The sequence below is a fragment of the Gopherus flavomarginatus genome, chromosome 1 (genome assembly GCF_025201925.1).
Source record: "Gopherus flavomarginatus isolate rGopFla2 chromosome 1, rGopFla2.mat.asm, whole genome shotgun sequence".
Lineage (NCBI taxonomy): Eukaryota > Metazoa > Chordata > Testudines > Testudinidae > Gopherus > Gopherus flavomarginatus.
The window spans coordinates 377,232,166-377,241,989 of record NC_066617.1 but is presented as its reverse complement, the minus strand read 5'-3'; the positions used below and the strand labels follow the sequence as shown (position 1 = coordinate 377,241,989).

Sequence of the window (9,824 nt, the reverse complement as noted above, 5' to 3'; positions counted from 1 at the left end):
GCCCGTGATGAAACTCGTTTTCAAAGCTTCTCTGATGCACACCGCTTCCTGGTGTGCTCTTCTAATCGCCCTGGTGTCTGGCTGCATGTAATCAGCAGCCAGGTGATTTGCCTCAGCCTCCCACCCCGCCATGAAGGTCTCCCCCTTACTCTCACAGAGATTGTGGAGCACACAGCAAGCAGGAATAACAAAGGGGACATTGGTTTGGCTGAGGTCTGAGCGAGTCAGTAATGTGCGCCAGCGCGCCTTTAAACGGCCAAATGCACATTCTACCACCATCCTGCACTTGCTCAGCCTGTAGTTGAACAGCTCCTGGCCACTGTCCAGGCTGCTTGTGTATGGCTTCATGAGCCATGGCATCAAGTGGTAGGCTGGGTCCCCCAGGATAACGACAGGCATTTCAACATCCCCAACTGTTATTTTCTGGTCTAGGAAGTAATTCCCTTGCTGCAGCAGTTTAAACAGAGCAGTGCTTCTGAAAACGCGAGCGTCATGAACCCTTCCCGGCCATCCCACGTGGATGTTGGTGAAACATCCTTTGTGATCCACCAGTGCTTGCAGAACCTTTGAAAAGTACCCCTTGCGGTTTATGTACTGGGTGCCCTGGTGCTCCGGTGCCATGATAGGGATATGGGTTCCATCTATCTCCCCCACACAGTTAGAGAATCCCATTGCAGCAAAGCCATCCACTATGACCTGCACGTTTCCCACAGTCACAACCTTTCGTAGCAGCAGCTTAATGATTGCTTTGGCTACTTGCATCACAGCAGCCCCCACAGTAGATTTTCCCACTCCAAATTGATTCCCGACTGACCGGTAGCTGTCTGGCATTGCAAGCTTCCAGAGGGCTATTGCCACTCGCTTCTCCACTGTGAGGGCTGCTCTCATCTTGGTATTATGGCGTTTCAGGGCAGGAGAAAGCAAGTCACAAAGTTCCATGAAAGTGCCCTTACGCATGCGAAAGTTTCGCAGCCACTGGGAATCATCCCACACCTGCAAAACTATGCAGTCCCACAAGTCTGTGCTTTTTTCCCGGGCCCAAAGTTGGCGTTCAATGGCTAGAACCTGCCCCATTACCAGCAGGATCTCCAAAGTGCAGGGGCCCGCGGTTTGAGATAATTCTGTGTCCATGTCCTCATCACTCTCATCGCTGCTCTGCCGTAGCCGCTGCCTCCTCCTGCCCTGGCTTTGCAGGTCCTGGTTCAGCATAGACCCACGAGAATGCGCGAGGTATTTACAATGTCCATGATTGCGCTATTGATCTGAGCAGGGTCCATGCTTGCTGTGCTATGGCGTTTGCACAGTTCACCCAGGAAAAAAGGCGCAAAATGGTTGTCTGCTGCTTTCACGAAGGGAGGGGTGAGGCTGTACCCAGAACCACCCGCGACAATGATTTTTGCCCCATCAGGCACTGGGATCTCAACCCAGAATTCCAAGGGGCCGGGGAGACTGCGGGAACTATGGGATAGCTACAGGATAGCTACCCACAGTGCAATGCTCCAGAAATCGACGCTAGCCTCGGACCATGGACGCACACCGTTGAACTAATGTGCTTAGTGTGGCCGCGTGCACTTGACTTTATACAATCTGTTTTATAAAACCGGTTTATGTAAAATCGGAATAATCCCGTAGTGTAGACGTACCCTTACTTACTTACTTTTCTTAAGAGCCTTTTGTGAGAGACCGTGTCAAAAGCTTTCTGAAAACCTAAGGACACTATATCCAGGGAGAAACCTTCTCCATATTGTTAGGAGAATGTGAAGTAAATCAGGTAAAGATTAACAATAATAATCTTGCTTCTGGTTTTACTTTTAGTTTAAACAGGCTGAATAAGCAATCTAGAGAATGTAATGAAAGCACAAGGTCACACTCCCCTTCTTTCCCAGCCTAGCTGGTAGCTTTGCCTTTCAGTAACAAGAGAAGATAAGGGGCTAATCGAGTTGCTGGAAGGTATGAGGAGAAGATACAAAATCTCCAAGAAAGTGATCTTGGCCAAAAGTATCCCTGCTCCTTATCCTTCCCAACAGGTACAAAAGAGGTGGTCTCATCATCCCTAGACACAAGACCCCCCCCAGAATGGAACACGGCCATATATTGGAAGGAGTGGTGCCAGGGGAGGGGCACTAAAAGTATAATTATATTTGCCAAGAAGAGGGCCGCAGAAGAGGACCTTCCATCCACATGTGGAAATAAGGGTCAGGAGATGAGGGTTCTATCAGCATAGAGAAAAGTAGAAAAGGGAGGGGAAGAGGAAAATTCTATTGTTGTATAGAGATAAGCCCGACTGCAGTGAAGCACTTCAGAATATGATTGCTTGTTTAGCCCCAATAAACCTATCAAATTGCCTGCAGATTAGACCCTGGACTGTTATTTTTTGGTGAACTATGTCTGGGAACTGAGAAGGAGAAGGGAGCTGGACTCCTGCCAAAACACATATGCTTGTTGACCCCCTTAAAGAATTCTTGTAGATCGGTGAGGCATGATATCCCTTTACAAAAGCCACGTTAACTCTTCCCCAACAGTTCATCTATGTCTGACAATTTTCTTTACTATGATTTAAACCAGTTTGCCCTCTACTGAAGTCAGGCTTTCTTGCTGGTAATTTCCAGGATCGCCTCTGGAACCCTTTTCAAAAATTGGTGTCACGTTAGCTGTCCACCAGTCATTTGGTACAAATGATGATTTAAATCATAAGTTACATATCACAGTTAATAATTCTGCAATTTCACATTTGAGTTCATTCAGAATTCTTAGGTGAATACCATCTGGTCTTAGTGAAACATTACTGTTTAATTTATCAATTTGTTCCAATACTTCCTTTAATGACGCCTCAGTCTGGGACAATTCCTCAGATTTGTGACCTAAAAAGAAAGGCTCAAGTTTGAGAATCTCCCTCACATCCTCAGCCGTGAAGTTTTATTCAAAGAATTAATTTAGTGTCTCTGCAATGGCTTTATTGTCCTTGAATACTCCTTTGGCATCTCAATCGTCCAGTGGCCCCAATGGTTGTTTAGCAGGTTTCTTGTTTCTGATGTACTTACTTTTTTTTGCAAGTACTTTTGGAATCTTTGGCCAGCTTTTCTTCATATTTTTTCTTGGCCTTCCAAATTATATTTTTGCACTTCACTTGCCAGAGTTTATGCTCCTTTCTATTTTCCTCAGTAGGATATAACTTCCACTGTTTAAAGGTGCCTTTCTGCCTCTCACTGCTTCTTTCACTTGGTTGTTTAGTCACATTGGCACTTTTTTTGTTCTTTACTATGTTGTTGGTTTTTTTTAAATTTGGAGTATACATTTAAGTTGAGCCTCTCTTACAATGTCCTTAAAAGGTTTCCATGCAGCTTGCAGAGATTTCACTTTTGGCATTGGACTTTTAAGTTTTGTTTAACTAACTTCCCCATCTTTGGGTAATCGCCTTTCTGAAGGTAAATGCTACTGTGTTGGGCTGCTGTGGTATTTTTCCCGCCACAGGGATGTTAAATTTAATTATATTATGGTCACTATTACCAAACAGCCCAGCTCTATTCACCTCTTGGATCAGAACCTGCGCTCTACTTGGGACTAAATCAAGAATCATGTCTCCTCTTGTGGGTTGCAGGACTAGCTGCTCCAAGAAGCAGTTATTTAAGTTGTCAAGAAACTTTTTCTCTGCATCACGTCCTGAGGTGACATGTACCCAGTCAATATAGGGATAGTTGAAATCCCCCATTATTATTGAGTTTTGTATTTTTATAGCCTCTCTAGCCTCCCTAAACTTGTCACAGTCATTAGCACAATCCTGGTCACATGGTCGGTAGTGTATCCCTATTGCTATATTGTTATTATTTGAGCATGGAGTTTGTGACAAAATGGAAGCTTTCCCTTGTTATCTTGCATGTGAACCTATGTGATTCTTATTATGTTGCTTGAATACTGGGTGTATCTCAATTTCCCTATGTATTTCAGGAATGTTTGTTGGTGAGAATAAAGGTGTGTGACTTTTGCTGAGACCCTCGAGGGAAATTGAGAAGGCTCCAGCTGCCTGCACATATGTAATGGCCATTGCCATTCATAATCTGAGACCCAGGATGGGGATATGGCCAACGAACGCTTTGCCTGGAAAGTGAGACAAAGACCAGGAAGGGGGGCAACAGGTGTGTCATAGGTCTGATCACTGGAAGCTGGGCAGTCTTCTGTGGGGGAATCATCAGAGAGAGTCTAGGATATCCGGCCCGGGGTGCCCCTGGGACATTCTCCTCTGGTGTTTTCTGGACCGGTGATCTGCTAGGTCACTCCAGTTCTCTACTCTGGGAGCCAGCCTGACCCTGCTCTGCTGTGAGAACTCGACTCCTGGGCTGTTCACGCACAGCCTCGGCCATGCAAGCTGCTGCTTGGATTGTGCAACCGAGTGACACCAGGCTGGCTTGTTGCCTTTCAGCCAGGCACTCCCCTTTGATCAGTGCTTTATTTTTTATATTGTATTTTGTTTTTATTTTTGTTTCTGTCATAACTAACTCTGATCATTATGCCTGATGCTTATAATCTTTTCAAATCTATCTTCTGTAGTTAATACATTTGATTTATATTTTACCTAAAACATGTGTTTTGGCTCAAATGCTTGGGAAATCTCAGCTCAGACTAAAAATGTTGCCATGTGTCCTCTCCTCCTCAAGGGAGGTGTGGAGTGGGTAATTGTGACATTCGACTGGTGTTATCTGGGACTGGGGGACGGGCACTGTGGAAAGAGGCAGGGCAGGGGGCAGGACCTTGGGGAATGGCCGGGGAGGGAAGGTGGCCCCAGGAGTCCAGTTAGCAGCAATTACAAACATTGCAATCCTGTAAGCTAGTGAGTTGTACACAGATGTATGCCTCAGTTCGTCCCTCTGACACAGCACAGTAAGGCCAGGAAAGGATTTAATTAATTCAGTGTCACTTTGACTGTCCAGTCAGTGGTTCAGGGAAGAGGGCTCAGCACCAAGTCACCAGCGAACTCTGTATGGAGCTCAATCTCAGAATAAGAGCACCTTGAGAAAACTTTAGGCCCCTTTATGAATAAAAAGCTGGAGCAGCCTGTCCTGGATCTGTTTGGTCCTAACTCCATATATGACGGGATTTAGCATGGGGGGTATCAAGTGGTACACATTGGCAATGAGAACATGGAAATGCAGGGGCACATTCTGGCTAAACCAGTACATGAGGGAGAAGAAGAGACTTGGTATATAAAAAGCTAAAATGACAAAGAGGTGGGAGCTGCAGGTCCCCAAAGTCTTGAGCCGGGAGTCCTTTGTGGGGAGGCTGAAGATGGCCCTGAGGATCTGGGTATAGGACACAGTGATAAAAATCACATCCACACCAATCACACAGAATAGCACAAAGAGACCGTAGTAACTACTGATGCAGGTGTCGGCGCAGGCCAGCTTCAGCACAGCTATATGCACGCAGTACGGCTGGGGGATGATGTTGGTTCTGCAATATGGCCATTGCCTCTCCAAGAAGGGATAGGGCAGTACGACCAGGCTGCCACGCAGCATCATGGCCAGGCCCAGCTTGGCCACAAAGGAGTTTGTCAGGATGGTGGAATGTCTCAGGGGATGGCAGATGGCCACGTAGCGATCAAAAGCCATGGCCACGAGGATCCCAGACTCCATCACTGAGAAGCAGTGAATGAAGTACATCTGGGTGAGGCAGGCACTGAAATCTATCTCCCTGGAATTGAACCAGAAGTTGCTCATCGTTTTGGGCAGGATGGATGTGAACAGAACCATGTCAGTGATGGCCAGCATGCCATGGGTACATGGAGGTTTGGCTCCCTCTCAACAATGAAAAGGATGGTGAAGTTCCCCAAGAGGGCTATGGCGTACATGGTGCAAAAGGGGATGGAGATCCAGACATGGGCCACCTCCAGGCCAGGAAAGCCCAGCAGGATGAAGGTGGAGGGGTTGGTGAAGTCGGTTATGTTGGAATCTGACATGGAGAGGGAGAAGATGTCCAACTCTGAGGGAGAACAGTGTCTCCTGCATGTACCGTATGTTCTCCTGACTTTCCTGTATGTGCCCAGGGTCTAGGGTGATGGTTGCAGTACAAGTGCCTGGATGGAGAGACAATGTTAAAATATGAGACATTACATGCACTCCTGGAGGCTGTTCTCATGGGTGAAGCAGATTGGTTGCATTTCACACACTGAAAAATGACATTTTCATTATTCAGATTAATGAATTTTGAACACATGACCCTAGTAATACCAATTCCATATATTATGGCCATCCCTGCCTCAATAATTCCTACACATCATGGCGGGGGAAACTTTAATAGGCTCCAGCAGTAAACACAAGTGTGGTTACTCATTATTCATCATTGTTCCTTAGGCCTTGTCTACACTGCTAAGGTTTCTGCCAAAAAGGAGCTTTTGGCAAAGAAACAGAGGAGGTGTATACACTACAGAGCCACTTTTGATGACGGAACTCCACAGTTTCAGTGGAGTAATAAAATCACCTTGATGAGAGTTGTAAGGCTTTTAACTCAGAAGGTTTGTCACTGAAGTGCCAGTGTAGAAGCCTGTGCTTGATTTTATCTCTGTAATTGGCCTCCGAAAGGTGTTCCACATTACCTAACCTGACCGCTCTGGTTAACAATTTCAACTCCTCTGCCCTGCATTGAGGTAAACACCTTAACCCCTCCCCCTTTAAAGGACTGGGAATTTTGAAACTCCCCTTCCTGCTTGCTCAGCATGCAGAGCTCACATCACATCTTCCTAGGTGGCCATGGCAGTTCCACACAGCAAATGCTCTCCTGCTTCAGCCACTGTGGAGCTGCTGAATCTTCTCAGTATTTGAGGAGAGGAGTCTATGCAGTCCCAGCCATGCTTCAGCTGTAGGAATATCAATATGTACAGGCAGATTTAATGTAGCTCGTGGGAAAGAGCTGTGATCAGGACACACTGCAGTGCACAGAAAATATAAAGGAGCTGAGGCATTCTTACCAGGAGGATCCCAAAAGGGAGGTTGTTAAGTATATTAAGAAAATAGAAATATTAGAAAAGGTATAGGCCTAGAAATAGAAATAGAAAGAAATAGAAAGAAATTATAGAAAAGATTTAGGTCAATTCCTAGAAATAGAAAGGAAACTTTTTTAATATTCATAAAAGGTTGATGTGTTCAATAAATCTTTTTGTTCTGCATTTGATAGACTCACCACAACAGATGATTAAATACATTCCAGTCCATTAGCTGTCAAGGAGGATATTAAACAGCATCTACAGTAGAACCTTAGAGTTACAAATACCAGAGTTACCAACTGACTGATTAACCATTCACCTAAATCAAAACAAGAAGTACACAATCAGGCAGCAAAAAGCTGCCCACTCCCACCCCACCCCCACCCCCCAAAAAAAAGAAGAAGAAGAAGAAGAGACAAATAAAGGAGAGTTCTGTGTTAAATATAACCTTTTTTAAAAAAGGAAAGTTTAAAAAAAAGATTTGATGAAGTTAGGAAATAATAGAAAAGCTGGTATGGGATTAGTTAAAAAAAATGCCAGGAATAATGAATGCTATGCAACAACAGGGTGTATGGAAAACAAGTCTTGTCGAATAAACCCAATTTCATCCTTTAATAAGAGGACATGTTTGGTTGATGAAGGAAACTGCGCAGATGAAATAGACTTTGATTTCTCTGAGGCATTTGCATCAGTAGGGGAAAAATTCAGATGAAAATATGAAGAGTCTACAATATCACTAGAGCACACATCAAATGCACAAAAATCTGTCTAACTGATAGATCTAAGAAAGCCATTGTCAATGAGTCATTGCCAGTGAATAGGGCTGTTTCTAGTGAGGTTGTACAGGGATCAGTTCTAGGTCTGATGCTATCCAATATTTTCATGAAGGATGTGGAAGTCAATAGAAAATCACTGCCCATAAAATTTGCAGACCACACAAGATTGGCAGAGTGGTTACAATGAGGAGGCTAGGGCAGGCATACTGATAGATCTAGAGTGTTTGATGATCTGGGCCCTAACAAACAAAAAATCTTTTAATACAGTCAAATACAAAATTTTCCTTTTGGAACAGGGAATTCAGGCCGGATCCACAGACTAGGACATCGTATTATGGAATGAAGGGACCTTGAAAAGTATTTAGTGGTCATTGTGGACAGCCAACTCATCATCAGTTCCCAGTGTGTTACTGTGGCCAAGAGGACTGACGTGATCCTTGGATATGTAAACAAGGGAGTGGTGAGTTGGAGCAGGGGAAGAATTTTACCTCTGCACATGGCATCCAGTTCTGAGGTCCACACTATAAAAAGGCTGTGGAAAAATTTGAGAGGGTCCAAAAAAGAGCCACTAAAATGATTTGACGCTGAAGAAAATTCCAGATAAGGACAGAGACCTAAGGAGCTTTATCTATTTATCTTATGCAAAAGACGATCAAGCAGAGTTTTACATGGGGAGAAAACCTTGGGCAGTAAAGGGCTCTGTAATCTAGCGGTGAAAGGCAGAGCAAGGCCCAATGGCAGGAGGCTGAAGCCAGACAAATTCCAGTTGAAAATAAGGGCTTAATGTTTAGCTCTGAGGGGAATTAAACTTTGGAATAAATTGCGAAGAGATGTGGTAGATTCTCCAACTCCCGATTGCTGGAGATCCAGACTGGATGTGGTTCTGGAAGATCTGCTTGTGGGCTTGTCTACACTTAAAACACTACAGTGGCACTGCCATAGCACTTCAGTGCTACTTACCCCGACTGCAGGGGTTCCCCGTCAGTGTAGGTAACCCACCTCCCTGAGAGGTGGTAGCTAGGTTGATGAAGAATTCTTCGGTAGACCTCATGTTGTTGACACCAGTGTTAGGTTGATATAGCTGCATCTCTAAAGGGGTGTCAATTTTTTTGCTATTGAAATAAAAGCAAAAGCAATTTTCCGTTGCGTTACCAGATGCATAGCATGCAAGTCATGGGAGGTGATAGGACCGCTCTAGTCAGTGCTGTTTAGGCCTCAGTTGGACTAGTGTGTCCAGTTTGGGTCTCCAATGTATAAGAAGGATTTAGGGAAACTGGAAAGGATTCAGTGATGAGAGACAGGGATGATTCAAGGGATGAAATACGAGCCATATGAGTAAAGTCTGAAGGAACTAGGTATGCTTAGCTTGGAAAAGAGGAGATTAAGGGGTGACATGACAGTGATTTTCAGATATTGAAAGGCTGCCATAAGAAAGATGGAGAAAAGTTGCTCTCTCCTGCCACTGAAGGCAAGACAGGAGGTGATGGGTTGAAACTGCAGCATAGCAGATTTAGATGAAATCTCAGGAAAAAAACTTCCTAACTTTAAGAACAGGAGGACAATGGAACAGATGCCTCAGGATGTTGTGGAAACTCTTTCACTGGAGGTTTTCCAAAGGAGCTGGATAGCCATCTCTCTGCAATGATTTAGATAAAACAAATCCAGCATCTTGGCAGCAGGTTACAGTAGATGACCCTTGCAGTCCCTTCTCACCCTGTGGCTCTCTGATTTCATGATGTAAGATCGTAGTGTAGACCAGGTTTAGTCAAACACAAATTATTGAGCTCAATACAGAGGTAAATGGTGAAATGTAATGGCATGTGTTATACAGGAATTCAGGTTGGATGATCAGATGGTCTCTTCTGGCCTTAAACGCTATGAATAAAGAAAGTAGATCAGGCATTTCTATTTACTGTCCCTCACAATACTTGAACAAGGGAACATTCAGTTCCACTGATACGTAATACACGTTTGACCTGTGGATCTCCTTGCCATAGACTTTGTTGAAGCAAAGAGCTTATGTGAATGAGATGCAGGAATGAATTGACCATTACAGGTATTGCTGGCACCACCGT

At 44.6% G+C, this 9,824-nt stretch overlaps 1 pseudogene; it reads right to left on the bottom strand.

Moving 5' to 3' along the window:
- Positions 1-5,015: 5,015 nt before the first annotated feature.
- Positions 5,016-5,950, bottom strand: LOC127059024 (olfactory receptor 52R1-like; annotated as a pseudogene).
- Positions 5,951-9,824: the final 3,874 nt, after the last annotated feature.